Below are 27,907 nucleotides of genomic sequence, written 5' to 3' on the forward strand. Positions count from 1 at the left end.
CTTTGAAATTTGTTGTTAAAGTTCCATCATCTACATTTGCTGATTATTAATCTCTCTGTGTCAGTTGGATTATGAGTTTCTTAAAATAGCCACAGATTAGGAGAATCTTTGTGGCATTCTTACAGAATTTTCTCTGGAGTTAAAAAAAAATGAAAAAAGTCACAGTCAAAACTTGTGACCTCAGCTATCCCCAAAGTAGTGTGGAAAGCACTTCCAGAAGAATGAGGGGGTGTACTACAACCTGGATATAGTGTAGAAAGAAACTATATACTGTCCTTCATACAGAATGATTAATAGAGAGATGCTCCTTATAGAATTGTAACTTTAAAAGGCAGTTTTGTTGACTTACAGAATACCTGTAAGTCCAGAAAAAGATTAAATATTATCTTAGAGATGTACACTACAGTTTAGCAAGAGATCAAGAGATCCATTAATAGTGCAGTAGGAGGCAAAATATATGTATATATATATATATCAAAGGTTTATATAGCTCTGATGAGACTCCCCTAGGGAGCTGGAAGACTCAATAGGTGAGAAGGAGATACGAGGGGGGGAGATGGGTGGGAAATTATTGCCGGTCTAGAAGGAGGAGGCAGAACAAATTATTCTAATGGCAGTTTAGAAATACATCTTGAATGCACAAGCTGATAGCAATAATTGAATGTGATAAAATCCTAGACAGTGAACTTTCTTTTAGCACAAACATGTCAAGACAAAAATATCAAGTCACGTAAAGACCCTCCACCCCCTTCCTGACATCATGGTTCAACATTAGTCATGGTTTGCAAACTTACCCTGAACTTACTGAAACAAAATTTAAACAAAAATCCCATAATGGGAGAATGGGGAAAAAAATCACTTATTCTTCAACTAGTTGTGGTGGGAAGGACTTCTGGAGGTGCATTGTTTTTGTAACTCTTTAATGGAAAAGTAAGAGATAACATTACCAAGGTTCAAAAATCCTGGAACCATACAGAGAGTATAGGTAAAAAGTCCAGCTGAGGCCATAGATTAACACATAAACACTACAAACTACCATGCTAAAATTTACTATAGAAATAGTTCAAAATTAATATATTTTGCCTTTCGCATTTGTTGTCAATGAAATCTGAAAACATTTTGAAACAGAGCAAAGAATACGGTCATTGTCTTAGTCTGAAGATGAAAGGAAATAAAGAGTGCTGAGAAGCCAAAGAAACTCACCTTGAGTCACACCAAAATTTTGACAGTGCTTTAAAACAGTTCTTGCTTTCTTGCTCAAGTCTTGATAGTTGGACTGCCTTCTCTGCACCCCTCACACTGCATTCTTTCCTCCAGGATCTCAGCACATTTAGTTTCTGGCCCATGGCTAAGGATGTCTGTGGATTTGAACATAAGAGATAGCAATTACAGAGCATGATTTTGACATGGACCCCCAGATATGACAAAACTCTTATAAAAAAATAGCAGGAAAGTACAGAAAAATAAGTAAAATAATTATTACACCAAATAACTGCTTTAAAATTTGGAAGTAACAGCTGAGGCGACTAACCAGGGAACAAGGACACCCAGGGCCTTGTTGTTACAAAACTGAGAGTTTTGTAGTCATTTGGGCAATCATTTATTTACTGTTTGATACAGTGAAACCAAGAGCTACTGGTCACTGCAGACCTGACGTACCAAACTCACTGCAAGCTTGCATCTGAGGGGAAGACAACACACATCAGTGCTACAGGCCAATGCTGAAAAGCTCTGTCAAACAGCAATGAAAGAGGTGAACATCATCATCTGCACTCAGCTCAATGCAGAAATGAGCAACCTACACCCACAATACAAGCAGAAAAACATGTTTCCTTTTAAATATGCTATAGACAATTTTTCAGTGCTCACAATATTAAACTGCATGGTATTAACTGAACATCAGTGTGCAAGATCTGTACTTGTTTTCTGTGGCTTTAAAAAGTACATCTATGGGAAATTATGCCACCTCAGCCTCCTCCTCCCAATTCTACAGGAAAAAAAAAGAAAATCCCAGTAGCTTTCTTCATAACTTCGTATACATTGAGTTTTGTTTGTTAGAAAGAATTAGATCCTTTGGCAAGTGAATCATCTACCATGCCCCATCTTTTCTTCCTCAAGAGGGTAGAGCCATAGGCTTCGTATCAAATTGTACAGTGCATCATTTTTTAAGTTGTTGGAGTTTATTTCTAGTTCACAAATTATTTGATTGAGTCAAGTGCAGTCATGAGGTGGAAAAGTGGTGATAGATGAGTATGATAAATGTACTTTGAAGAAAAGTGCCTCAAGAAAGTTGTGCAGATGTATTCAGCTGCATAATATCAGATTTCCATGAAAAGGGTAGCCATTGATATACTAGAAGCACTCCCACTAATGGAACCATAATTAGTGCATGCTACTTGCATCCTGTGCAAAGTTAACTCTCCCTTGTCACACATAAGAGAGTAGTAGTATTTTAGTAAATCTTGATGCCTTCCTACTTGCATTTTCAAATGCACTTTAAATTAAAACCTTTCTCAGATGAGAAATAATTGGTGTTTGGGATTGCCTACTAGAGCTGTATTTGGAATTTTCTTGCTGTAAGTGTCACTTATGAGATGCTGAAATGAAGTTTTGGTATTCAGTGGTGTGGGTTGTCTAAGGACCCTGGGCTTGGGCGGGTACTACCATGGACTGCAGGTTCTAGCGCCGCTTCTGCTTGAATTGTCTGCATCAAAGTGTCATGGGAACTTCACACTGACATCACCTGCCCAATTACATTCTGGATGTATCCACTGAATAATGAAAGCACAGAGAAAAAATATACAAAACTAGTGGTGTAAAGGATTTACTCTGGATTTTTTTTTACTCTCAGTCATGTCAGACAATTTTTGTGTTAGACTTTGGCCTAAGAGTTGTCCTTGACATCTAAGGCACTTTAAGGTCTTCAAACAGAAAAAAAAACCCAAAAACAAACCAACAAAATCCAGAACAGTTTAGAGTGAGGATATTATCTCCCACTCTAGAGATTGCTTTCTAGCAATAGATGGCTGTGAATGGCTTTGTCTCTATTCAGGGCAATGACTTCTGAACTCCCTGGAGCACTGCTATAAATGAGCAGTCCCTTCTACAACACCAAAGCAGACCTGGTCTTTAATTTCTTGAAATCATTCAATTTTGGTTTTTATGATTATATACTTAGGTCTTAGCTGTTCTACTCCTGGTTATAGTATCACAGAAGACTGTATGGGCCACAGTATTGGGGCTGATGGCAAAACAAAGAGGGGTTGCAACAGATTCAGCAGAGGTCCATCAATGTACAGCTGCCAGGTGAGAAATGGGTCCTGTTTGTCAATAAAGTATGAAAAATACAAATGAAATGGGGTTCTTCAAGCTTGGTATGATGCCAATGAAAGCAATGGAGCTTCTCTGATTTATAGAAGATGAGCACCTGAACTGCAATATTTTATTATTGTATTTTAGTGGGTAATTGAATATAAGGGAACTGTGCACATTGTATAGATTTTTTCTTTTTTTGTAACAGTAAAATGGGATTTTACCAAACTTCTAATGAGAAGTCATTTTTAGTGTGTAAATTTCATTATTGTCAGAGGATATGTAAAGCATGACTGATTAAATTCCTTAGTGTTTATTTTAAACTGTACTATACTAGTTATCAAAACATTTTCTGTAATTCACTACCCTGCTCAGGTTGAGGGATTTGTAGAAATGTTACTTAGTAAGAAAGGGTTAAAAAAGTGAAAGATAAATAGCTCCAAGTGTGATTGTTTTAGTAACAATAATGTTATGTCTCTGCTACAGTGCATAAAGAAAAGAAAAAAATGCTGACAAGAAAAGAAATATCACACTTTGAAAAACTTTACTGAGTCTAAGGAAGGCACTTTTAAATTTGTGCCAGTTACAGTAATTAGTAAACTTGTTCTTAATAGTGTTGTTAAAATGTAATTTTTTCACACTTTCTCTGACTTTGACACTGCTGCTTTTTAAACTTCATTTTGCACTTTGTTCCATTGTTCTTTAATCTTCTGCACTTTGCATTTAGTATCACTGAAATTTCGCACTTACTATGTCAATAACATCTGGCAAAATTGCCACCTATTAAGAGTAAGTGTTCTTTTTTCTCCTGTGAGAAATGTGATGGTGTATTATATTGGTTTCCCTTGAGAGGCTAAGGAGACAATTTTAAAGCAGATAAATGCATTAAAGAAATAACCTGAACTACAAGAGAAGGTTAACGAAAGTCAGAAACTTTTTACATTTTTTTTTTCTTCCATCCTATTTTTTGCCTGAAAAAAAAGCATCCTATACATGTGGGGAGTTCAGTTATGCTATGTATTGCACATTTGGATGTATGTTACATTTCATAATGCTGCTGCAGGATATGATATGTTCTCATAGGCTTTTAACTACAACTTCTTCTGGCCATATTAGATATGTGTCAGTTTAGTGATGTATTGCAGCAAATGTGCTGGTAAGCTGAGCACTGCTAGAGCATTGTGAAAACACAGAAGTGATTTTCCAGAGATGATGTAGCCAGGATTAGGCCTGGCTTTGAGTTCTCCACCTCCATCCAGTTCACTTGTGCATGGAGTGAGTGTCAAGTTCCTTCTCACAGCAGAAATATTCTACTGAAGGAGGATGTGATGGATTGGAGTGAAATCATCATCCTGACTTCCTCTGTACTTATCAGACCAGATAGAAAGTTCCTGACCTTTGACATCACCCATAGCCAGAAGATTGACCCACTTTGTACTTGCTGTCTCCAGCAAGGCCTTCCTTGTTGAAGTTAGGACATACACATGCATGTCTGCATATAGTCTGGCCTTTAAAGTGTGCAACCTTTTCCCAAACTGTATAAATATCTTGAGTATGCATGTGATACTTATATATACCATGCCTGTAAATGAAACTGTATTTAGAGAATGAAGTACGGCCTAAGATAGAGATTTTCCTATCCCATGGATAATATCTGGGTGAAACTGGGCCCTCCATGCTATACAGATGCTGAAATGATGCTGAAATTCACATAATTGCGCACAAGGCAAAGAAGGAAAAAAACTTCACAGGAGAAAATTCTGTACCATTGTTTACACTGTGAGGTCAATTTTCATAACACAGTCTCCCATGGCATTGCAGGAATGTGAGCTGTGAATGGCTAAAGAAAATACAGTGTGTTCCAGAGCCTGTCAAAGACATGGGGAATCTTTCCTTTGACTTCGGGAGAGCTTTGGCCTGAGTCCTTATTATAAAAGCAAACTACATAGTTTGATTGAAAAAAACAGGAGGGATGGGAATACAATGAAGTGAGACTCAGGGATTTTGGTACTTAGGCGGATTGTGGAAGGGCATTCCGTATCTGCAAAACCTTGTGTCAGGACTCAGTGCAGCAAACACTGTGATATCTGGCTTTGCATGAGGGATGTGAATTTTGCACCCAGCTACACACACAGCCCCAGTTAGCATAATGAGAACTGTGCATATATTGAATCACAGAGAGAGACTTGAGCAGTAGAAGGTCTGTCCCCATGGAAAAGTGACTTAACAATTAGACTAAAGAAATGGACTGTTCTAAAATTGGTACACTTGAGCTTTATTCAGCATATTGTTAAAGAATAAATAGATACATTCTTCATCTCTGTACAGATATATGTATGAGACTTAACACCATAAATGGCTTGAATTTATATGCTTGAATTCAAAAGAAATTTTACTTGAGTAAAACAACATAGGAATGAGTTCAATGCCTTAGTGACTTTGATATATACAATTGCTGCAGAACACATCTAACCTAAAATAATTTGAACCAATAATATTACAGATTTGCTACAGTCTGGCTATAGTAAAATGTATATTTCTATGGTTTTCAATTTGCACATAATATTTGTAATGGCGTTTACTCACTTTTTTTCTGTATAAATCTACCCAGGTGATGTGTTGCTGCTTAAACTTTGAATGTACTTCTTGGAGGACATAGAAATAGCAAAATAAAGCATGCTTGAATATTTTCACTGTTTTCTTTCTTCCATGTATACAATTAGGGCTCAGATATTTGCATCTCAATCGATCCTGTATTATAATATGAAGTTTACATATCACTGGTTACAAATAATGAGGTAGTGAAGAACAAAATTTGTATTTCTCTTCTCAGATTTTCCCTTTTCTTAGATTTCTCTTCTTCATTCTTTATTGACTTCAATTTAAAAGTCCTTTCACTGACGTGAATGCATTTTCTTCTGACAAACTGACTCTTCTGATGTTTTTTATTTTAGAATATTTTTATATACAAAGAATAGTATTCTTAACAATACACAAATAAGCCTCTAATGAGTACAAACATGAATCAAATGCTTATGTTGTCCAGTGCTATCCAGCATGATCCTGCAGTGCTCATTGTTAACCATTCTTCTAAAATTGTCATCTTCAATTTCTTAATTTAGAAAAGACAATTTTTTTTCCTTTTTCTGAAAATCCACCAAGAATTTGCAGTTGTGATTCATTAGCTTCCAGCTGGAGTCGGAACTGGAGATTCAAGCTAGTTCTTAAGGTGATTGCTTGACTAAACTGCCCCAAAAATCAGTTATTTTTTCTATTTAAAGAGACATTGTGATAGATTACATGCAGCTAGCTCGTGTGAGCCTTGTTCACACTTTGTAATGATTTTCTTGGTAGGTAGTTCCCATGATTTCCTGGGGAAGATTCAGAGAGTAAGTCAAGGTTGGCAACTTTTCAAAGTTGAGGTGCCAGATGGTATTTTTCTTTCCCAAATTAGAAGTCAAGCATGCTGTTTGAAACTCAGCAAGAGCTGGGAGATACTGCCTTTCACAGAACAAGATGCTGCCAATCACCTTTTTGGAGGTATCATCTCTCTGCACAAAGCCGTAGTTTCTCAGCCCCGTTGAGTGTGGAAGGTGTGGGAGCCTCTGCCTTTCATAGGTGCCCCTCCAAAGTTGTGCTTTGTCTCCCAGCTCCTGAGCTCTACTGTGTGCCCTTAAGAGACTTCCTGTGGACCGTCCTGGCCAACCAAGCTGAAGGTTGATGATCTCTAGAAAAAGAATTTTGTTGAAGGAGCAGAGATGACTAATCTAACCCTAGTCAAAGGAACTGGTCTAGATTGTCACAGTGGTGCCCCCATCTGATAGCTGTTTCTCTGTGTGCTAATTTCATTGTCCCCATGCTGCTGTTTTTGAGGTTGTTTTTCCTCCAAATTCAATTTTTAAAAAGTGACTAAGAGGTCAGGCTTTCAGCCTATAGTATATATCTTTAGGCAGTTATGCTCACAGTAGGTACTTCAGGGAAAACAAATTTTTTTTCGGGTAGGCAAGTGATTTAGCTGCCAGTACCCATTTTCTGGCACCTACACATTGGCAAACATCATAGTCTACTTCCCTGTTCAGCTGCAGCTTGTCAGATGAAAGCTGCTGCATTTTACATTTTTGAATCTCTTTCATGTCACCAGAGGTCACAATCCCTTGTCTGGGAATCACTGAACTCATGAATATCCTCATGGCACAAGGCCCTTTAAGTCTTCTGCTTTGTGAACTAACAGGAGCAAGAAATGTTAGAAAAATGGCACCTTTTATAACCTGAAAGGTTGGGGATTGTCTTGTACTGCTAAACAAGTGCCTCCACTCAGTGAAAGGGCAAGACAAAGATACTAAAAGAGAGGGGGACTTTCTGAAGCAAGTAAACACAGACCCAGAATGGTGGTCTGGCTTGTCCTTCAGTCCAAACAAGGGCTCAGCACTCCTCAGCTGTTTGCATGAGGTGGGTGTAGCCAGGCTGTGGCTCTTGAGAGAAGCTTTGGAGGACAGCGTGGAGGACACTGAACTGCTTTAGCACCTGGGTTTTTGTTACACTGATTTCTTGGGCATGAACATGGTATTTCTCATGAGTGTGAATATCAGCAGATTCATATCTGACCAGAGGCTGACAAGTCAGAGGACTATCAGAAGTCCAGAATCTCTTGGCCACTAACCAGCTGATAGCTCAACTCCTGCCATATCAGAAAAAAGAGTGCAGGAACTTATGTTGATGCTTTCTCCATCAACCTACCAACTTAAAACCACTTTTAAACAAAAAGGAATGAAAACCAACTTGACATTTATCAAGATAGCTTGGAGACAACAAATATGTTGCAAGCCTGAAGACAGGTGCATTACCACTAAGAAGGATTTTGTTATGAATGTTCTCATTACAGTGTGTCAGGGATAACTAACAGCATAGAGTTTGTGCCTTGAGGTTCAGCTTTGCTGTTGTTATATTGCTGTCACATGGTTTTATGCTAATCTTTTAGATTAAATGGTAAATATAGAAGTCTTTATTCAATTAAAAAAGAAGTAGTCATTAAGGGATGGTGATTGAAATAAAATGGTGAGAAATATTATCCTCTTAAATAAGAAATTACTGCATGAGTGGACAAAAACAGTACAGCAAGGGATGGAATAAAACTGGAAAAGAGCAAAAGCAAATGAGACATGCCTCAGCTCTCTGTTTAGAAGGTAAATGTTCAGAATTTACTTAAGCTCTTTTACCCACTCTGCATGATACATGTAATGTATATCCTAAGTTCTGCATGTGAGTGTTCGCACATATTATGTTTGGTATTTACACTCTCATTGGTTTCAATTGTTTTAAAGTTTGCTCCTGGCTATAAATCTCTCACTATAGCTTTTATATGAAGTAAAATAATGGACTCTTTTCATGTGATTATCTGTCTTCCTTATAGTTAATATCTGAGTTGAGGAATGTGTTTTACTCTTGGACTTTTGTTTTAACCTGTATTCTGATCAGATCTGAATGTAATAGTTATTCTTCTTATTATTATTGTTATTTAAGTGATTTCAATAGACTTCTGACAATTACCTGGAATAATATAGCCTGTATGTGACAGTGCCAGCCAGTAAAGAAGAGAACCTGCCTACAGAGCCAAAAGAGCAAACACCCACCACTCTACCTATTAGCTAAAAAATGTCTTCTCTATCCTTATAGCTGGTAGGCAGATATGAAGTGTGGTAATTACCTGTCCCTTATCAATAATTAATACTTTTCACTTTCATTATGTTCTTTTCTTTCTGGTTACTACACCTTGTTCATCACCACACTTGCTGTGTGCCTTGTTCTATGCATTTCCACAGCTGTCACGTGTTAGTTTTCTTGTGCTCTTCTTGGACAGAAAGGCACACAGAAAATTTTGGATTAATTTTTATAATCTGTATGTATCTACATATATATATATATATATATATATATTGCTAAATGTTCTGAAATAAATCAAGATAATTGTCATTCTGATGAAATTGGAGGGGATGTTTTTTTCTGCCTTACTCTGCCAACATCACGTCAGCTGCAAGTAAAAAACGATAAGTGCTAGAAGCAGAAGTCTATATTGTTTTGCAGGTGTTTTGGTTATATTGACATTTTTCTTTTAATAGTCCTCTGACATATTAACATACATTGCAGTTGCACTGTGCAGGCATGTGCAATGCCCAGTGAGGTATTCAACTGAGCATTTCATTTGCCTCATCCTCAGAAGTAGGGAGGATCTTTACTTTTATCCTGGCTGTGACAGCAGGACCAGGACTGACAGAGCTCAGATTTCCTCTGTCTTTCCATCACAGACAGAAGCCATTGAGGAACCTCTGTGACCAGAGTAATTTAGCATAGCTTGGCAACAGCTCTGTGCTGCAGTCAGACAGCCTGTTCTGGCTGCAGATGGTACCCTGATTTCTCCTGCTTAAGTATCCCCTCAGCTCACACCCAGGCTCCTGCTGAAAGTTACTGCCTCCTTGGGTCTACTGGCATGAGTCACAGAATGACTTTGCAGTCCAAGGCAGCCAAACTGATGCAGGCTAAGGAAATAGTTTTTATTGAATCAGGTTAGGTGAGCAGGCAGGGGCAGTTGTGAGAAAATGGATAAGAGGTGAGCAGGTGAGGGGGTTTCATCTGCTGTGAGAAGAGGGTGCCTGAGCACCACTTAAGTGATGCCTGTCTTCTGATATGGGAAAGGAGAGAGACTTCTTGTGCCCTTCCTTCCTTTTTCCTAAACCAAATCTATTGCTCATATAGAAGTGCAACAAACTCAGTGCTAAAACTCACTTATTTATTATTTTAAGGAGTTGAACAGCTGTTACCTGTTACCCCAGTCAGTGAACAGTTTCTCTAATGTTTTAGTTACAGATCAAGTATCGAGAGTAAAACAAACTAATTTCTCCCACTAGCTTTCTTTGTTTGGAGACTGGCTTTATATACTAGGTTAATTTATTCGATCTTTTTCATTTTCCTTTAGCTGGTTAGTATCTAAGGCCTAGATGTGTTACAGATAGCTCACAAAAACTCCATTTTGAGCAGTAATCAACTCCTATCTCATATGAAATCTATAAATAGGTCTGGTCAGAACTTCAGCAATAACAGCTTTAGGAAAACAAATTATTATAGGAAGTGATTGATGTAGTGACTAAATAGGTTGCAATCTTCCCCTGCAGTAGGTGGTGCTCACTGCTTAAATAAAATTAAATAGTGACAGTGATGGGCATACCAGTTTTTGATTGTGTCCTAAAACCAAAGATGGACAAATTGTGAGAAAAAAAATAAAATCTATGAGAGAGCAGAGCCTTATTTCATAGGATGCATTCTTTCTAGCTAACCTTTCCTTTGCAGTTTTGCTTTTAAGTACTCTTGCAAAAAAAACCTCCTCTGCGTGCTTTCTTGCTGCAGGGACACCTGGTATATTTTAGTGCACAGTAAACTTTAAGAAGGTCTCAGAATACCAAAAAATGTTACATTTTTATATAATCAGTGTTATTTTTGGTGAGAAAAATTGATTGGTAATTTATATAAATGCCGACTTCACCCGTTCTGCTGCTGTTTGTAGGGTCTCAAGGCAAAATGAAGTCAATAAGAATTTGGCCCAGATGAATTTGAAAACACCTATAACTGTCTGTATGTGTTTGAGGCACTGAAATACCTTCAAAAATGTGTTCTTCTGTCCTGCATCCCTTGTGTGGTGCTGTGGAGATTTAATTTGCTCACAGATCCAGCTACCTGCACGTGCCTCTTCTCAGCCTGTGCTGTGGCAGGGGTCCTGCTTGCAGCTTTTCCCTGCACTGCTGCTGCTGCAGGTGTCTGCAGATGCTGGACTCTGCACCTTGCCCTCGCTGCCTCTCCTGTCTCAGCACCACCTGGGGTCCTGACAGAGCCAGGGCTTTCCCCAGCAGTGCAAGGACAGTGCAGATAATGTGTGCAGACTCGAGTGGGGCCATGAGAAACCTGTCTCCATACTCCTGTATTGAGCAGAAGCAGTCATAGGAACCAAACCAAGCCCCACACGTTCCTTTGTAATAAAATTTTGGAATTCGTACTGGAGTTTTTGATTCAGGCTGTTCTTGAATTTTCAGGGAAGTTTGGGCCAAGATCTGAATTTTATGTCTTATTTCTATAATGGTTTTGAACTGGATGCCAAATTTGTGAGCTCTCGTCTGTCAAAGTACTTGGATATTATTGCCTTAAAAACGAAAAAAAATAATTTCTCTGTAGTGAAAGCCTCTGTTTTGAGACTTTTTTCAGAACAGCTGATCTGGTCACCCAAGCAGAATAAAAGTGGAAATTACATGAAAAATGTGTGCTAAAATTTTTGTAGTTTGATTTACCATTTGTATATTTGCAGTTTATTATTAATGTTCTATAATAATAGTTCACCTGGTAATATTACATATTAATTCCTTCATATTTCTAAAGCCCTTTGAGAACCTAGAGAAGTGCAAGGTGTTATTAAATGATTTTAAAATTCCAGCTGTTTTTCTGCAGTAGATTTCATCTTAAGTAAGAATGAATATTAAAGAAAAAATATAGATTTTCTTAAAGCGGATCTTCGTGGACCGCCTGACAAAGTACATTCATTCCCATACTTTCCATCTCTTTTTTCTTGGTGATATGTAATTTTAGTTTGATTTAGCTATTACTTTGTTACTTTAAGAATAAAAGTTCACTGAGGATGACACTTGTCTCACAAGGAAGACTTCCACTCCAGTAAAAGTGAAGTAAACCTCTCCTTTCCAGTCAGAAGAATATTCTCCTGTAATGCTTCTTTCATAAATATTGGTGCAGTGCTTAATAATGTCTTCTGTATAGAAATCTTGTCTCTCTAGAGAAATACATTGCTCTAAGAGCCCCAGAGATAGAAAAGTAAAATCCTTAGCTCACTACCTTAAACCTGGCATTTTCTAGATGCAGTGTTCTGCATGGCTTGATTTTGTTTTGTTTGAAACCACAGTATTTCTATTACTTTAGAACCTGTTGAAATGCAGACTGTTAGCATGCTAATGTAAATTCTGAAAAGGAAACTAATTTGTACTGTTTTCTTAGGCTACAACAAAGATTTTTTTTTCTATTAAAAAAAAAAGAAAAATTTTGATGATGTAAAGGTCCATGAGTTAAACTGCAACTCTTTGTGTAACAAGGAAAAAAGCCACCTGAAAATATGAGTAAAATGTGTTTTGAGCTGCAACAATGAACTCTTTCAAAACAATGCTGTCACTGTTTCAGTACTTTAAAGTGACACTGTGATTTTCAAGTATTAATAAGCATCCAGGGGGAGCTAGGGAGTAAAAATTTTGCTTTTTCTAGTGGTATATAAGGAAATATGAATACAGAGAGAAGTAGTATAAATGACTAATTCGTATTTTGGGGTTGGGGCTTTTTTTACTAGGAACTTTTGATAAGAAACTGGTCAGCCATTCTGAGAGTGGTGGAAAGCCTGTCAAGGTCACTACCAAGGACAAGAGAGTCAATTAGTATGCAGATCAGAGCCAAGGAGTTCAAAGGTATTGTTCCAATTCAATCACATTAGCCAGGCCAGTAATGAACAAACGGCATGACCTTAATCAGGGAGCCTGAACCACTCATTGAAGGGTAGTCTGTGTGTCTCTGTGTGTATTTGGGGGGGACCAGGAGGAGGGGTTAGGGTGGCAAAAAGGATGTGGTTTCTTTTGTTGTTGTTGTGGTTTGGCTTGGGCTTTTTTTTTTCCTTCGTCTTTTTTTTTTAAAGGGACAGCAAGCCCAGTCTGCTTAATTAGCCACCAGTAGTGGAAACTTATTTCTGGGTTCTTGTGTGCTGAAGTACAAAATTGCTTTTATTTTTGGGTGATAACTGAAACAGCTTCAAATGGACAGGTGGCTTGAATATTTTAATAAAATGCATTCAGTGATATGTTAAAGGGTATGCAGGAGGAGGGAGATAACCTTATGTAAAACACCAAACCAAATTTTGCAATTACAGTTTCTCTCACACTGTTCTAATTTTCTGAAAGTCAACACGCAAGGAATATTCTGAGTGATTTTTTTTCCCCTTAAACATAACGTAAAGTAATCCACACTCTAGTTAATAATGGAAAGAGTGCTTATTCAGAAGAAATAATTCTTTAGAATTCTCGGTCAGATAAATATTGCATCGTACATAATTATATTTTAGATATACAAATTGCTAAGTTGTTTCATGCTCTCAGCACAATGCACACTGCATGTTTCAGTGTACTCGATTTAGTACAGTTAAAAAGCAGCATTCATATTCACCTTAACAAATGCCCACTTTATTATAAGCTTACAAAATGTATTTCTCTGCTATTTTTCATGTACACATAAGCACTTTCAAATACTTCTACAGAAATGTGTACATAGTGAGGACACAATAATAAAATGACAGGATATATCTGTACTCATTTATATATTATAATGTCTGCATGTTTCTGCAAAGTGATTTTTGAATGCATACTTAGGATTCCATTGAAATTTCTACATAAATCAGGTCTGTGTTCCCTTTTTTATAAGCTAATGATTGAATTTGGTAGCCAAAAATACTAAAATAACATTTCAAAGGGTAACATTTTTCTGCCTTTGGATATGTAAACACATAGTTTCTGCGTGAGGAAAGATTGAGAAAAAAACCTCTGCAAGAAATCAATATTAACCATTGAAAATGTGAATGATGCTTAAAATACATCCTCATGGTTTACCTGCAAGTTTTGTGTTCACGTGGTTTACTTACAAGTTATTGTGTTGTGTTTATATATACAATAAATTGTAAGTTTTCTTTATCTTTGGGTAACATTTGCTCAACAGTTACTTCAATTGGATCAGATTATCAAAGAAAGCTGCAGGCTTCATTGGGGAGACTGCAGAAATCATTCATTTCTCTGTAAATGAATCGTAATAGGCAACTAAGATTTTAGGAATCAAGGGGCACTTGTGTTTTTTTTTTTTTTTCTTTCACTCTCTCCCTCTCTCTTCTTTTCTGGGGAGGTACTTCATCATATCTCACTAAAACGGAAGATGCATAACAGAAATGAAACTATTCTAGGCTATGAAGCACCCTAGGGGTTCATGAATGTTGGGGGAGGAACACTGATTATACAATGCAATAACATATTGAGACACTATTTCAGTTTTACACTTGGTATCAAGTAAATACAGGATATCTCACCCATGAAGGGTGATTATCTTTCATGAAGGGAGGAAATGAGTTATTAAGGTCTTTCTCAGGAGCAAAACAAGGATAAGAATCTTTATTAATGTAAGAAACATTTTTTTCCCCCTACAGTAATATACTTCCTTTTTAGCAAAGATATGGATTTTTTTTTGTCTTTAAATTGTCTGTATCTCAGAATGGAACACATATCAGTTTTAGCTGACACCACTGCAGTGCTTGAGAATATTGTTATAAAACATGTGCTCATTTTTTTTAATCTAGATCACAATTAATAACATTTTTAAGCATGCAATGTCTATCTCTCATAAAAACACTTGTAAAGTATTTGACATTTGATTTGAGGATATTAAAAGATTGTTTAAAAATAAACATACACCAGCAGAGCACAATTTTCACACGATTATTCAGATAGTCAATAGGTCCTCTTTGATCATATTATTATGATGCTTCTGCTGGATTTCAGTCTAAGACAGGCGTATTTTTTGCTCTCTCTCTCTCTCTCTGTCTCTGTCTCTGTCTCTCTCTCCTCTCCCACCCCCCCACCAAACAAGGTCATAGATTTTTTTAAATGAGGACTAGAAGTTCCAAGTACAAGATTAAGTAAGTTCTAACAGTGTTATAAAAGTAAGTGCTTTTTTCTACAATAAAAGGTGTTTAAAAGGTTCGCTACAGCTTTAAACAGAATTACAATTTACTTCTTTCAAGTGTCCAGGCCATAAATTCTTCTCAATTCCCTCTCTCTCTCCTTGTCGGAATTAATGAGATCAGATTTGATCAGGGCAGTGATGTGTTCAGAGCCAAATCACACAACAGCGCGCGTGCGGTAATGGAATTTGCATCTAATGCATACATAAATCAAACATCTTTCTGGACATTTTCATATGCATAATGTCATTTCATCCAGTTCTCTCTGTGCAGAGGGGGAGATTTTTCTCTCTGAGAGAATGACTTTCTTTAATGCTTTCATTTTATTTTCGCTGACTACAATCCCCGAGAATGCGCTCGGTCGGAGAATCTTTCGGGGCGCGGTTGACAGTTCCTTTTCCAAGAGGGGTCCTTCACATTTATCATGCCTCTTCCTCGGGGGCTTTGTTATGCAAATGTGGCTGAAATTGATAATTCCAAAGTGCTTCATTTCGGTTCCTTGGCGGTTGGAGATGGTAGATAAAAAGAAACTGACAAGACACACTGATTGCCCTCAATGCTTGTAACTCTCTTGCTAACAAGGCTCGATATTGTTAAAAATTCCTATTGTTATCAGGGTGGCAGTTCCATTATGCAGGCCTTGCAAATTTCTCATTTGAATATTAACCCTTTAATCACACAGCTCTGCTCCCCTCCCCCAGCCCCAAGCCAGTTGCCCTCGGGTGGGTCAGAATGCAAACTAGGAAATTATTACCCTATTATTAGTGAAAACTATGTATGTGTGCGTTTTGTTCTGTTTTGGTTTTTTGTTGGTTTTGGGGTTTTTTTGTTTTTTTTGTTCCCTAAACTGCATCTATTAATCATTTTTTCAATGAGAATTTTTTACTGTAAAAGAAAAAAAAAGGCTTTAACAAAACACATCTAGCAGAGACAAACAGAACTGGATTGTTTAAAGTTAGGTTTGGGAGAATATTTACATCGAAATATCTGTTCGCAGAAGTCAAATTCAGTAGCTCCGGGAAACTGGAGAAGTTTCATTATTTTTAACTTGTATGTACTTGCACTTTATGTTCTAACTTAGGTAGGCCTCAGGGAGGGGATAGCGTGTCTTTATATACCAGAGATACATGAGATTTTCAGCTGCCGGTCCTACTGGCTGCACCATCCCTATCTCAGGCTCGCCAGCAACAAACTTCCAGCCTACAGACAGGTGGCTGAAATAAAGGAGTAGAGAAAAAGGGAACTTGAGAACACAAGGATTTCTGAAGCTGTGGTTTTTTTTTTTTTAATTTTGAAGCACACATGCCTAAACTTCCACTGTTAAGCACATATTATTATTGACAGATTTCACTTACGTAATTACAAAATACTGTTAATAAATGGAAGGGGAAGGACTGATTCAGGGACCTGATGTTGCAGTCTCTATGATTCACATGAGTTTTTCTTGTAGCTTCGGTGAACACTACATCAGGCCCTAGAAATGACATAAAATCAAGAAATGACGAGTTCAAGCTAAAGATTATGTCACACATCAAAAGAGCATGACTGGTTGCCTACTGATTTACTCATTGGTTAACAAAATTGTGAGGTCTGGAATTGCAAATATCCATGTAATATTACCCCCATGTGTGTGTCCATAGAAGGTGAATTCTTTCCCACCAAGTACATGCCTTCAGGCTCATATTACAATTATAGGTTCATTTTAGTTTGTCATCTTTTTGGGGATACCTGACAAAGTTCCAGCTAAAGTAAATCTTGGTGTGACAAAGGTAAGTACTGCAGATGCTGGATGGAAGTGGAGAAAGGAAGAACTGGCACTGTAAAATGAAGCACAGTTCACTGCTATCACCAGGCAGCTGCAACAATATAATATTTTTCTACAATTACTAAGAAGATATATCTCAACCCGCTCAAGTCAAAGGAATGTCAAAGTTTTCCACTTTCTTAACTCTGAAATCTTGCAGAGATGTGTCTGCCAAATTACAGTAAATAAAAAAGACACTTGCACAACAATAACTGAATATTTCTCTCCCCCACTGTATAAAAAAAAAAGAAAAAGAAAAAGAAAACCCTTTCATGTTATTGTAGGAACTCTTGGGAAAATCATACTTCTTTCTTTCATTTACAGGTGTGATGGCAGATTAAATCCATGACAGGATACAGTGATAATGCCCACTGTAGAGCCATGTGAGTTACAACAGCTAAATTTCCCATGCCGGTGCTTTTTCTTTCAATTATCTGAAAACACCCTGTTAATTTTTAATGTGTTCATACCCTCATTCTGTTACCAAAACTACTACCTTTTCCCCCCTCCCTTCCTACTTCAGAAATAGATTTCACTAAACCTGGCTGCTGTAAACTCATTATATGATTCTATCATTTATTCTATCCATTAGAGTAACCAGTGTTAGTGCTTTTCCCCCTACTTGAGTCTGTCAAGTACTGTTATTTATGCTCAGTGGTATTAATATCTCTGGTTGTATTATGGTTGTGCACTCAAAATCTCTAATACAATCTAAGCTTGGCAATAGAGACTGCATCAGCTATCAATAATCAAAAAGTCTCATGCAAGTTGTAGGTATTAATAAGAGTCAATATTACATAAATGTAATTAACATCTTCTGCTTGGTATAAAGAATAATCAGTAGTACTGATGGTTTTAAAAAGATCCTCCTCTTCAGAATCAGAGAGCGTGCCCATATTATGAACAAGAGAATTAAAGATTTGACAGTATGATTTTGACTGTTTCTTTTTTTCGGTTACCCTTGACAATGACTCTGCTGTAACCTGGCTACATAATGTTATCTGCTGTCTTTAGGTGGAAGAGGGCTTAAAAGTTGATTTTTTTCTTTCTCTGCTCTATTTCAGTGGGTTAATTTCACTAACAAAAGGATTTTCTGGTTTTCTGTAACAGGAAAACCTCTTAGGTAATTTGTGACCATAGAATTAGAGCAATACAGCTAAACTAATATATATGCAATGGTTTCATTATGCATAAGAGCAGGCACTCTTTACTTTGCAGCCCAAAACACACAAAGCACCCATTAGAATGAAGAGGCCTGTGATGTCTCTTCATGTGCAGAGTGTAAAGGTACATGAATGTCCTTGCTTGTTGGCATTTAATTTACCAGTTGCCTCTGTAGTGGAGCCTTGGCAGATTCAGCTTGAATCTGAAAGACAGGCTGTCATACTGAGAGTCTGCTGCCTACTGCTGAAATTGAGAGGCTTGGCAGATATGCAAACAGTAACTGGGTTTGAGTTGTTTTGATTACAAGTTAAACAGAAAGTCATTGGCAGGGCCAATATAAATCTGCTGAGGTTTTTTGGCAAAATCTGTGGAGGTATTTCTATAGATTCTGCAGAATTCTGTAGCACCTTGATTTCACATCAAAGAATGTCCACCTCTGAACCCGTTCTGCGGATAAATGTGTCAGAAACGTGAGTGAACATGTTTAACTCGCTGAGAGCTTCCAGATTCAGAAATATAAAGCACATTAACAACATGCTGTACCACACCACCTTTGTACACTTGATAAATTGTGAAACCAAATGTTTCACTGAAGTTCAGGTGGATTTTTGGAGAAGTAAATTAAGGTAATTTATAAACAGCTGGAACATGAAGGCAAAATAGATTTTAATGGGAGTTTCAGGTGAGCAAATGAAAAAAAAGAAAGGATTGGACCATGTCCTGAACTCAGCTATGTCGGTTGAAATGCTGAGATATTTCACCAATACATTTTTTATCACATTAATCAAGATTTTCTGAAGCTGCTTCCTGCATGGAATGCAGTGCATTAACAGTGGTTTGACTTGGTTCAATTCAGTCTGCAACTGGCTTTTTTCTCCCCTTTTCAATAACTTTGCCTGAAACACCATATTTGACTAAAAATCCAGACCTGATAAAATCCAAATGCTCATTCCAAATTTATTTCCTTACAGAATTTATCTCCCTGACTAATCTGCAATGCTCAGTTGATAAAAGTAACACAAACTGACATTGTATAAGCAAAAAAAGGAGTCTGTAAACTTTAGTTATATGTGCTTTTGCAGTGCAACCCCTGCTCAATTCTAACTTAGTGTTTTGAACACTAACACATCCTTTAATAAAATTTCCATGCAATTTTAAGGCAAAACCACAATAATTTTGGAGGGAGGGAAAAGAGTACATATAATTGTCACTCCTATTGTTTCTGTCTGACTGGCTGTAGGCAGATTTCTGCAAGGCTGGCTAGAAACAACACATTGATTTACAGAGGCAGGAATATCTCCACAATCCAAAGGGCTAAGACACCTTTATTTGAAAACTGAGAATCTGCAAAATGTGGTAAAGTTCTTGGACAGGACCCAAATGTATGGAATCTTTTTCTCATCCTTTTTTTTTTTTCTTTTTTCCCTTCTCTACTTGTATCAGCTACTTTGCCTATTACAGCCTTCTAGGCAGGAAAAAAATGCTACCTTTGAATTTGCACAAATTATTATGAACCTCATGTTATTTTTTACAAAACCCGATTTGAGCAAATTGATTAGAATATGAACATTGTTATCTAAATGCTCTTTGTTTTCAGTTCTGACAAACTGAAAATGCACATTATTTTCCTGTGAGAAGTAAATGTTTGTTTTCTTTGGAAATTACTTCACTCATATTCTCTTTCTCATACTGAATGTCCCTTTCCCTTGAGGAAACAGAATGAGAGTTTATATGAATGGACCATGCTTCACTCTGGTTAACAGGTAACAATAGCATTTTAGGACTTTCATTTTTGGATGCAGGTTGAAAACATATGCTTTTTGCCTTTTTTTTTTTTTTGCCTTTCACTGTCCCATATACTTATCTTCAAAAAAAGTGAATTTAGGAAGCTTTAAGCAGCATACTCACCCAATACTGCAACCCAATGCAAATTTTTAGAGAACGCTTACAAATGTCAAATCCCTCTGAAAGTGATATACTTTATTACTGTTCTTTCTTATAATACAAACATTTCAGTGCAGCTCGGAGCTTATTTTTCAAAATATACAGGATTTTGATATATGGACAACAGGAGAATATGTATTTTAGATATAATGCCATAAGTGCTCAAAAGTTATTTCTGAGCTGATTTAACATGGAAAATCTCCAGGTAGATTAATTTTATAGGCTGCTTTTATGGGTGTAACATTTCAAGATGAGAAAGCCGTGCTTCTGAAATTTAGTTTCGGCAGATTTCATTGGCACCTCCATCTCCATCTTTTATTACCTTAAAGTTGAAATTTAATCTCTCTCCTTTTTTTTTTTTTTTTTTTCTTTATCCCCCTGATTTTTTACTTAATTCCTTACTGAAGTGGCTGGGCCTGTATTTTTGTTCTCAGGTTGTGTTGTGTCTATTGCTGTCTAACTATTTACATGCTGAAGGAAGAAACAAAATCATTACAAAAGAAGCACTTACATAACTCTGCTTAGAAATTACAAGACCTGTGATGTTGAAGATTTTTACTGGGACAGGCAGCTACAGAAGGAGATTAAGCAAATGCTCCACAAAACCCTCTTTCCAAATGGCTGAATTAATTACAGTGGTAAGAGCAAGTTGCCCCAAACCCAGCTGCAGTATTGTGGTAAAAGCAGAGCTTGAAACTGCAGCCCTTGCACAAAAAACTTCTGAAACATGATTTTTTAAAGAAACACCTACTTGTAACATTGCCAACAGAGGCTGTGTGGCAATGACAGGAGAATGTGGGCTATACACAAGCATATTTAGTAATGTTTCTGCACAACTCTTACTATGGATTCAATACACACTTCATGTATGTGTCTAGAAAAAAACCTATGAACAGCAGTGCACATTTAATAAGATGTATGTTTTTCTATTTCTGAAACATAGTACTGAATGCATTGCAACTGCATATGGAAAGTGACTTTCATGCATGTGTTAAGGATGCTTTATAAACCTCAATAGCTCAGCCATTTGGTTGGTTGTTTTTATTGTTATTTATTTCTTTGACTGTAGCATAGAACTGGTCAGTATTCTGGCCTGATGGCCTGCAAAAATTGCTAAAAAAGGAGGAATATATTTTTTAGACTTCAGGAGTACAGGTTAAGGGAAAGAAAAACAAGTATTTAAACCAGAAAATGCATGTGTGTGTCTTTGTGAGTGTGTGCGCGTGCATGTTTGGAAATTCACAAACTAACTCTTTCAGGCTGTGATCTCAGTTTTTATGACTGAATTACATACCTTAAAAATTGGTCTCGTTAATATAAATGCTAAGAAACTCTCAACAATTGTGGTGCCTACTGTAATAAAATTCTCTGTTAGAGAATGACAGAGATACAAAACACTAAACAATGATGATTTCCTTGCTACCAAAGCGATTGCATAAATTAGGTGTGCATTAAGTTCCCAATGATTTATAGCAGCTGAAAGTTACAAAAATGATTACATTTGATGTTTCTTTATAAAATACAAAAAATATTATATTTACTCACAGAGTAGTTAAAAGAAGGAGCTAAATCTAGATTATAGAATCTGTTTTATAGAGATTTTTGTATACCTTTGTTATAATTTTTTTCTGTAAATTTTCCTTAAAGATATATTTCATTAGTCAAACTTGCATATACTATTTGTTAGTTTGGAAAAAAAAACACTTTATTTTTCCTCCTCTTGCCCTCCTCACTGCTAGCCTATTAGTGGAAGTGGCATTTTATTGATTAGACATTTAATAACAATATTCTTTTATATTTGCTCAAATGTTTAACTGTTTGCATTGTAGCTAGTGTAAAGGTCCCTAAGAATGGTACAGCTGAAATGGGAGAATGAAGAAATGTATTGGCTATGACAAGAAGAAGTAATTGCTTTTCCTCAAAGGATCAGATGTGGTATAGTTGTTTGAAAAACAATCTAAACAACATTTTGTTCACCATTGATTTTAAAAGCATTAAAATTAGTTTTTATGCAGCTATACTCATTAAGCTTTTATGTATACTGTGTAGGGTGAATAGTTAAGAAGCAATAAAGCATTCTGCAGTAAAATATACTTTGCCAGTTGTCAGAAGAAATAAAATACATAGATTGGGAATGTTTGTTTCCTGTAGAATATTGCGATATTTGCCATGTTAATTACAATCCAAATAAAGCCATTTTATTTGTGTATTTTAAGCAGTCTTGTAGCTGTAGATGGCTAATACAACTGTTATTGAAAGTGTTGGGTTTGGGGTTATGTGTTCACACTGATGAGAAACAATCATCAGCTACATATATCCCAACAATTCTTGCATTCTAAAAATAAATCTTCTCTCAGAAATTGGTGTTCCAAAGTCTAATTGTAAATTTTAGCCTCAAAAAACAAATGAAAGTGCCATGCAGTGCAATTTTCTTCTGTACTCCCTTTAATTCCTCATGTCAGTATCTGCATTCATACACAAACTAGTTCCTCTAATTTCACTGAGTATTTAGCAATTTATTAAAAAAAGAAATAGTCTGGAAAGCAGCAACAGCATAGTCCCCAAGGAAAGGAAACTTATTTGGTTATTACCTGGAAGAGCATAACCTTTTATTTTGTTTCTCAAAAATGAAGAGAGGAGTATATGTACAGTACAACAACATGCCATCAGAGAGAATAATGCATATAAAAATGAATTCCTGTTATTTTGTTCAGGTGTGTTTGTGAATAAAAAATGGAATTTTGAAAAGTCAATTAAAATGCATTTAAATTCTTTAACACCAGAATTCTTTAATGTGAAAAATTTTTCTAGACAGTTTGTCAGTATCGCTGTAAGCACTGTGCTGTGATCAGAACTGGTCTCCCCCACCTACGACTGTGAGATGGCTCAGAAATGCATTACACCTTCCTGTCTCAAATGAGGAGACCACTCTTGAAAACATGGAAGTACTTATAAAGTAAATAACCTTTAATTAAATATCATTGTCTAGCATTAATCTTTATAGCTCTGTTCCCTATGGAAATAAAAGTGGATATTCAATTTGTTTTGATTATGCATGAATTTTAACAGAAGTGTTTCTTTCTATATTGCTGTGTTCTTCAAGAAAGCAGCATATTTGTGTCTGCATAAGCCATTAAGAAGATGGTTCCTCATTAATGTGAAATAAGAGTGACTCATTTCTGTTGTATATAAATAGATTGACATTTAGAAAGATTAATTATTATTTTTAAGAATAAACATCAATTCATATGTGGCTGGTGTAACCTTCCTGTTCAGTCTGAAATCCCAGTTATTTTCAGAGGTAACTGTGAAGTGAAATACAAAGTGTTTCTATTGTTAAATAGGTATTGTTCGTGGTACCTGCTGATTTCAGGGATGTTTAGTTGCACAAGTCAAGATAAACTTTTCTTCTAAACTAGGATTTGCATAGTAGTGCTTTATGTACATGCACAAGACAGATCAGGGGCACATACTTAAATCCTGCTTCCATAATATCATGAAAAAAAACTCCATTCAAAAGGGTATCTTCAGCCTCATACATTTTCATTCATCTTTTCCATCTTCACTTAGGATAATTTTGTGTCAGCCAGGTCAGGAAAGTTCTGAAATTCTATCTCAGTGCTAGGTCACAGTGCCAGGGTGCATCCCACTTCATCAGACTCTTGCAGCACTCACCAACAGGTCTTCTGCTTTTGGCAAACAGAAGTTAATCTACTCTTGGTGAAAACATCCCTTTTAGTGCTGAGCTAATGCTGTCTCCTGTGCTAACCATAGATGAGGGATAAGCAAAGAGGAAAAGGGTGGTCTTTCCAACTCTTCAGTATTGGAGTATAGTTTTTGCTCTGGCCTCTAACAGTGAAGTGAGGAAGGCAGGTTTCATGGTGAATGAGGAGTAGTCCATAATCTCTGTAATAATGCTCTGCCTGACATGGTCTGAGGATGCTTGTCCTCAGTGCAGTAAACACTGGATTTTTTTGTAGCTGTGTGGCAAGACACACTTTGCCACTCCACTGTGGCTATGCATTTGCAGGAGATGTCAGAGAGTGTTTAAATAATGTGTAATGGCGTGTTGCTCTTTCATCATTTAGGGAAGTGGCTCTCCCCTGTGACAGTCATTATATGCTCAGTGCTGAACCTTGGAAAACACTTTTAATCCTGCCTGTTGTGCCCACACAGCTAGGCAAATGCATACACTCAGCACAGAAGCATTATCCCAATGTATAACATGATGTTTAGTGATGAAGCCTGAACAAACTGAGCCAATGCAGACCCTGGGAAACATCCACTGCAGAGGCAGAGCTGTGGGCAGATCCATCAGGGTAGAAAATAGCCCCAGGAGCAGAATTCTCTGCACTAGGCAGGGATCCCAGCAATTCCTCTCACATCCTGGCTTTCTACTCTGCAAACAAGGTGAAGAGATAGAAATAAACAAGGGAAGTGAAACAGCACAAGGGAAGGTCACAGCAGAATGTGTGATTTTGAGGAGAAAACAGAGAAGCAGCATTCCTCTCATTTTTGCACATACAGCCTCCATTCTGGTTATAGGAAAGGAGTAGGGTCTGCAAAGACAGAATGCTTGTGGATGGCTGTCCTGCCATCCCACTACGTATCATCAGGATCCCAGACTTCATGTACAGTCAAAAAGAAGGTGCAGGTTTTTAATGCTGCTGTTTTGAATCATAATTCAGAAGCTCTTCTGACTCCAGAGGAATCCTTGACGCTGCCAGAAGAGAGACAACGCTGGGTCTCACTGCGTAGGCATTCAACAGTTACATTCTCCTGAGAGTCCCTCCCTTTCTTTCACTTAATGGGAGGTAGAAAGCTGTTGCTGGGGATGTTGGCTGTGCAGTGACCAGGCTGGGAGCGCCACAGCCTAAGGAGTATCACAAGTGTGCCCTCCCACAAGTGTGCGAAGAACCGCAACAATTCTTTTTAGAAACAAGGTAGACCAAAATAAAAATTTTATCTGCATATTTCAGGCTATAGACCTTCTCTGGATTAACTCTTGCTTCAAATCTAACAGCTATCATTAGATAAGTATTATCTTTTTCAACACATTTGATAATTGCATTGGGGGATAATCTACCCTAAACCTCACTTAGAGGTTTCACCTAGAGGTTTCAATGCTGTTAACACTGAGAATCTGGAATACAAATTTAGTCTTTAGCTGTTGATATTTGCAATTTTGTAGAAATTTTAATTTTTTTTTCCTTCTGGATGAAGATTCCCCTTGTATTAAATCCTTATATTTCTCTAGAGATGTGCTTAAACCGTAATCAAGTTGTCCTTTGCATTACTCAAAGTTATTTACATCTTCACTCTGAGTCCTCCTCCAATTCCATCTCTGAAGTCTTTCCTGCTCCAAAATCTTTCCAACCCTTCTAGGACTGCTCCCACTGCTATTAAAAGCACATGTAACGTTTCTGCTTCTACTCTGTATTCCCATTTATTCTTCTAAGGCCCAAACTAGTCCTTTTAGCTACAATGTCACACATTAAGCTCCTGAGAAGGAGATGAAGGGGATTAATAGATCTAGAAGTCAATTTTTAAAAGTTTACACCAGAGTGAATGCTATTATAAAAGCCTTTAATGAGAATGAACCTGTGCAAATATCACTGACTGCACCTCTTCAGCATTTGTTTTACAGTAGAGATGGTTGCACATTAAATGTCTTTTGGCAAGGGAGTTAAGGATTCTATTGGGAGCACTTTTAACATCCACTTTTTGGTACTCTATTCCTTGGGAGATCATATTGTTTCCTACTTGAGTAAGTCTATCAAAACCTGCCCTTGCTCAGGAAAGCATCATTTTGTTAGCACTCATTTTCAATCTTTCTGAACTTGCCAGTAAAATGCATTTCAATGGGCTTGTTCAATGTGGTATGAACGCAGACAAGAAGATAATTAGCTGTGGCTGGAACAAAAAGAGTAGAAACAGAAGTTGAAAGTTGCCCTGAAAATATTCTGATCTAAAACTCAAAATGTTGATTATTTGCCATAATTTCTTCTCTAAATTATAACCAACTGGTTCTATTACAGATGCTACTTCCTAGTGTAAGTGAAACTCTCTGAGGAGTAGTGATAAGTCAGTGAAAGTGTGTGGAGGAGGGGGTGAAAGAAGCACAGTCAAGAGGATGTGGTGAGAGGAAATGATGAAAGGGCATATTAACATAGCAGGAAACAGCAGAACATGTGGCAAACACACTGAGGACTGCATGCATTTTATGTGTCAAATTACCTCCAAAGAGGGTTTTTTTTGGAATTTAAAGCATAGTAAGAAAGTATATTGCAAAGCTCTCAGGACCTAATTATGTGGGACAAATTAGTTTGCAAGACCTTCATAATCTGTCTAAAGATGTGGGTGTAGAATTAAGTTAACGAGCAGGTTATTTTGAGTGAGTGTCTGAAACTCCAGTTGTGCCACATGTAAAAGAGCTTATGTGCAATAAACAGAAAACTGCAGGAGGTTCTGATGCACACCTGAAACACCAGAGTGATGTAAGGGAGATAAGACAAAAGGAAAGAGCTCACAGTGGCTCGTTTGGGCAAAATGGGCTCAAATGTCTTTGAAGACTGGTAGCAAACATTACAGAGCTGCAGTTTAAGTGAGAACAATTCGCAGATTCTGTGTCATCATAATGAAACACATTTTCCATGTCTTAGGTGACTCATCTACTACGTCTAAATACCTCAAGGTATTTAGAGATCACAACAGAATTAAGATCTGAGAGATGCTAAAACAGACACCATACCTGCAATTTTAGCCTTCAGTTGGGAACCGAATGGCAGCAAAAGTTTGTCTTTTGTCAGAAATTTCAGATGAATGGGAATAATGGTGTCTGTGAAACAGACTTAGCATGGACCCTTTCAGCACAGACAACCTGGTTGAGGGGATATGATAAAAACTGAAAAAAAAAATCAAATTAAGTATATTAGTGCTTATATAGATTATATATTAGGAAATATGATTCTTACTTCAAGCTAAAAAGTGTTAATAACAATCTTTGAATCATGAGACCTTAGATTAGTGATCAAGCCAATCATCCGTGTGGAATCTTTAGTGTGTTTGAAGTAATCTGTATCTCAAAAGATAGTGAGAGTTGAAAACTTCTGTTCTGATTGTGTCTGTCTTTTTATCCACTGCCTATTTTTACTGTTTCCTTTAATTTGTGCACCTAGAGATGTGACAGAAATGTGATCTTTCAGTTACTCCAAGAACTTTTTATCTGCTGGGTCAAGATGTTTAGCCAGCTTGATCTAAAGCATAGTTTTTAATTCAGCCTGACACATTTTTACATCTCCAGAAAATCTCAGATGACACAGTTTTTGAAGAAAAAGTTTCAAAAATGCAGGGATTAATCCCCAGCATCAGCCCCTTTCTGGCTGGTAGCATAGTAATGAATACAGTCCATTTTCTAATTAAGAAAATGTCCTCTTCAATAACAAATTATAGGTTCATGCGAAGCAGTAGTGTCCAAAGAACAGTATATATATCTTGAGAGGTGGACTGTAGTAATCTTTTTTTCCCTATCATTTTTATTTGTTTTAAATACACAGTTATTTATAATTGCCTTAGAAACAAATTTTGCAGTGTGTAAAAATCTTCTACTGGTTCAGAAAAATGAGAACAAAATGTTCTCTGCTCAAACAAAGTGTTAATCTTTGTTCTATCTATTGATCCTCTTCAGTGACTGCCCTTCAGCTCATGGGCACAGAACCACCTGTCAGCTGGAGAAGCCTGATTTTAAGCTTTTTTTACTGGTTTTAAAATTAATGTTTATAAGGAACATACTTGCAGTAAAAATGTAAATAGAAATTTTTACTGGAGCTCTTAAACCCTTAGAATGTCACTGTAACTGTACATTGTGCACCTGT

The 27,907-nt window shown here is 36.9% G+C and overlaps 1 long non-coding RNA gene across 2 annotated transcripts in view; it reads left to right on the top strand.

Moving 5' to 3' along the window:
• The first annotated feature begins 12,637 nt into the window (after positions 1-12,637).
• LOC129122235 (uncharacterized) overlaps positions 12,638-27,907 on the top strand; it is a 54,680-nt gene continuing 39,410 nt past the window's right edge. For both annotated transcript variants that reach the window (XR_013182589.1, XR_008534535.2), the window contains exons 1-2: positions 12,638-12,815; positions 17,250-17,308. This is a non-coding gene — a long non-coding RNA (uncharacterized LOC129122235). The remainder of the gene's footprint in view (positions 12,816-17,249; positions 17,309-27,907) is intronic.

This window comes from Agelaius phoeniceus, chromosome 6, assembly GCF_051311805.1.
Source record: "Agelaius phoeniceus isolate bAgePho1 chromosome 6, bAgePho1.hap1, whole genome shotgun sequence".
Classification (NCBI taxonomy): Eukaryota; Metazoa; Chordata; class Aves; order Passeriformes; family Icteridae; genus Agelaius; species Agelaius phoeniceus.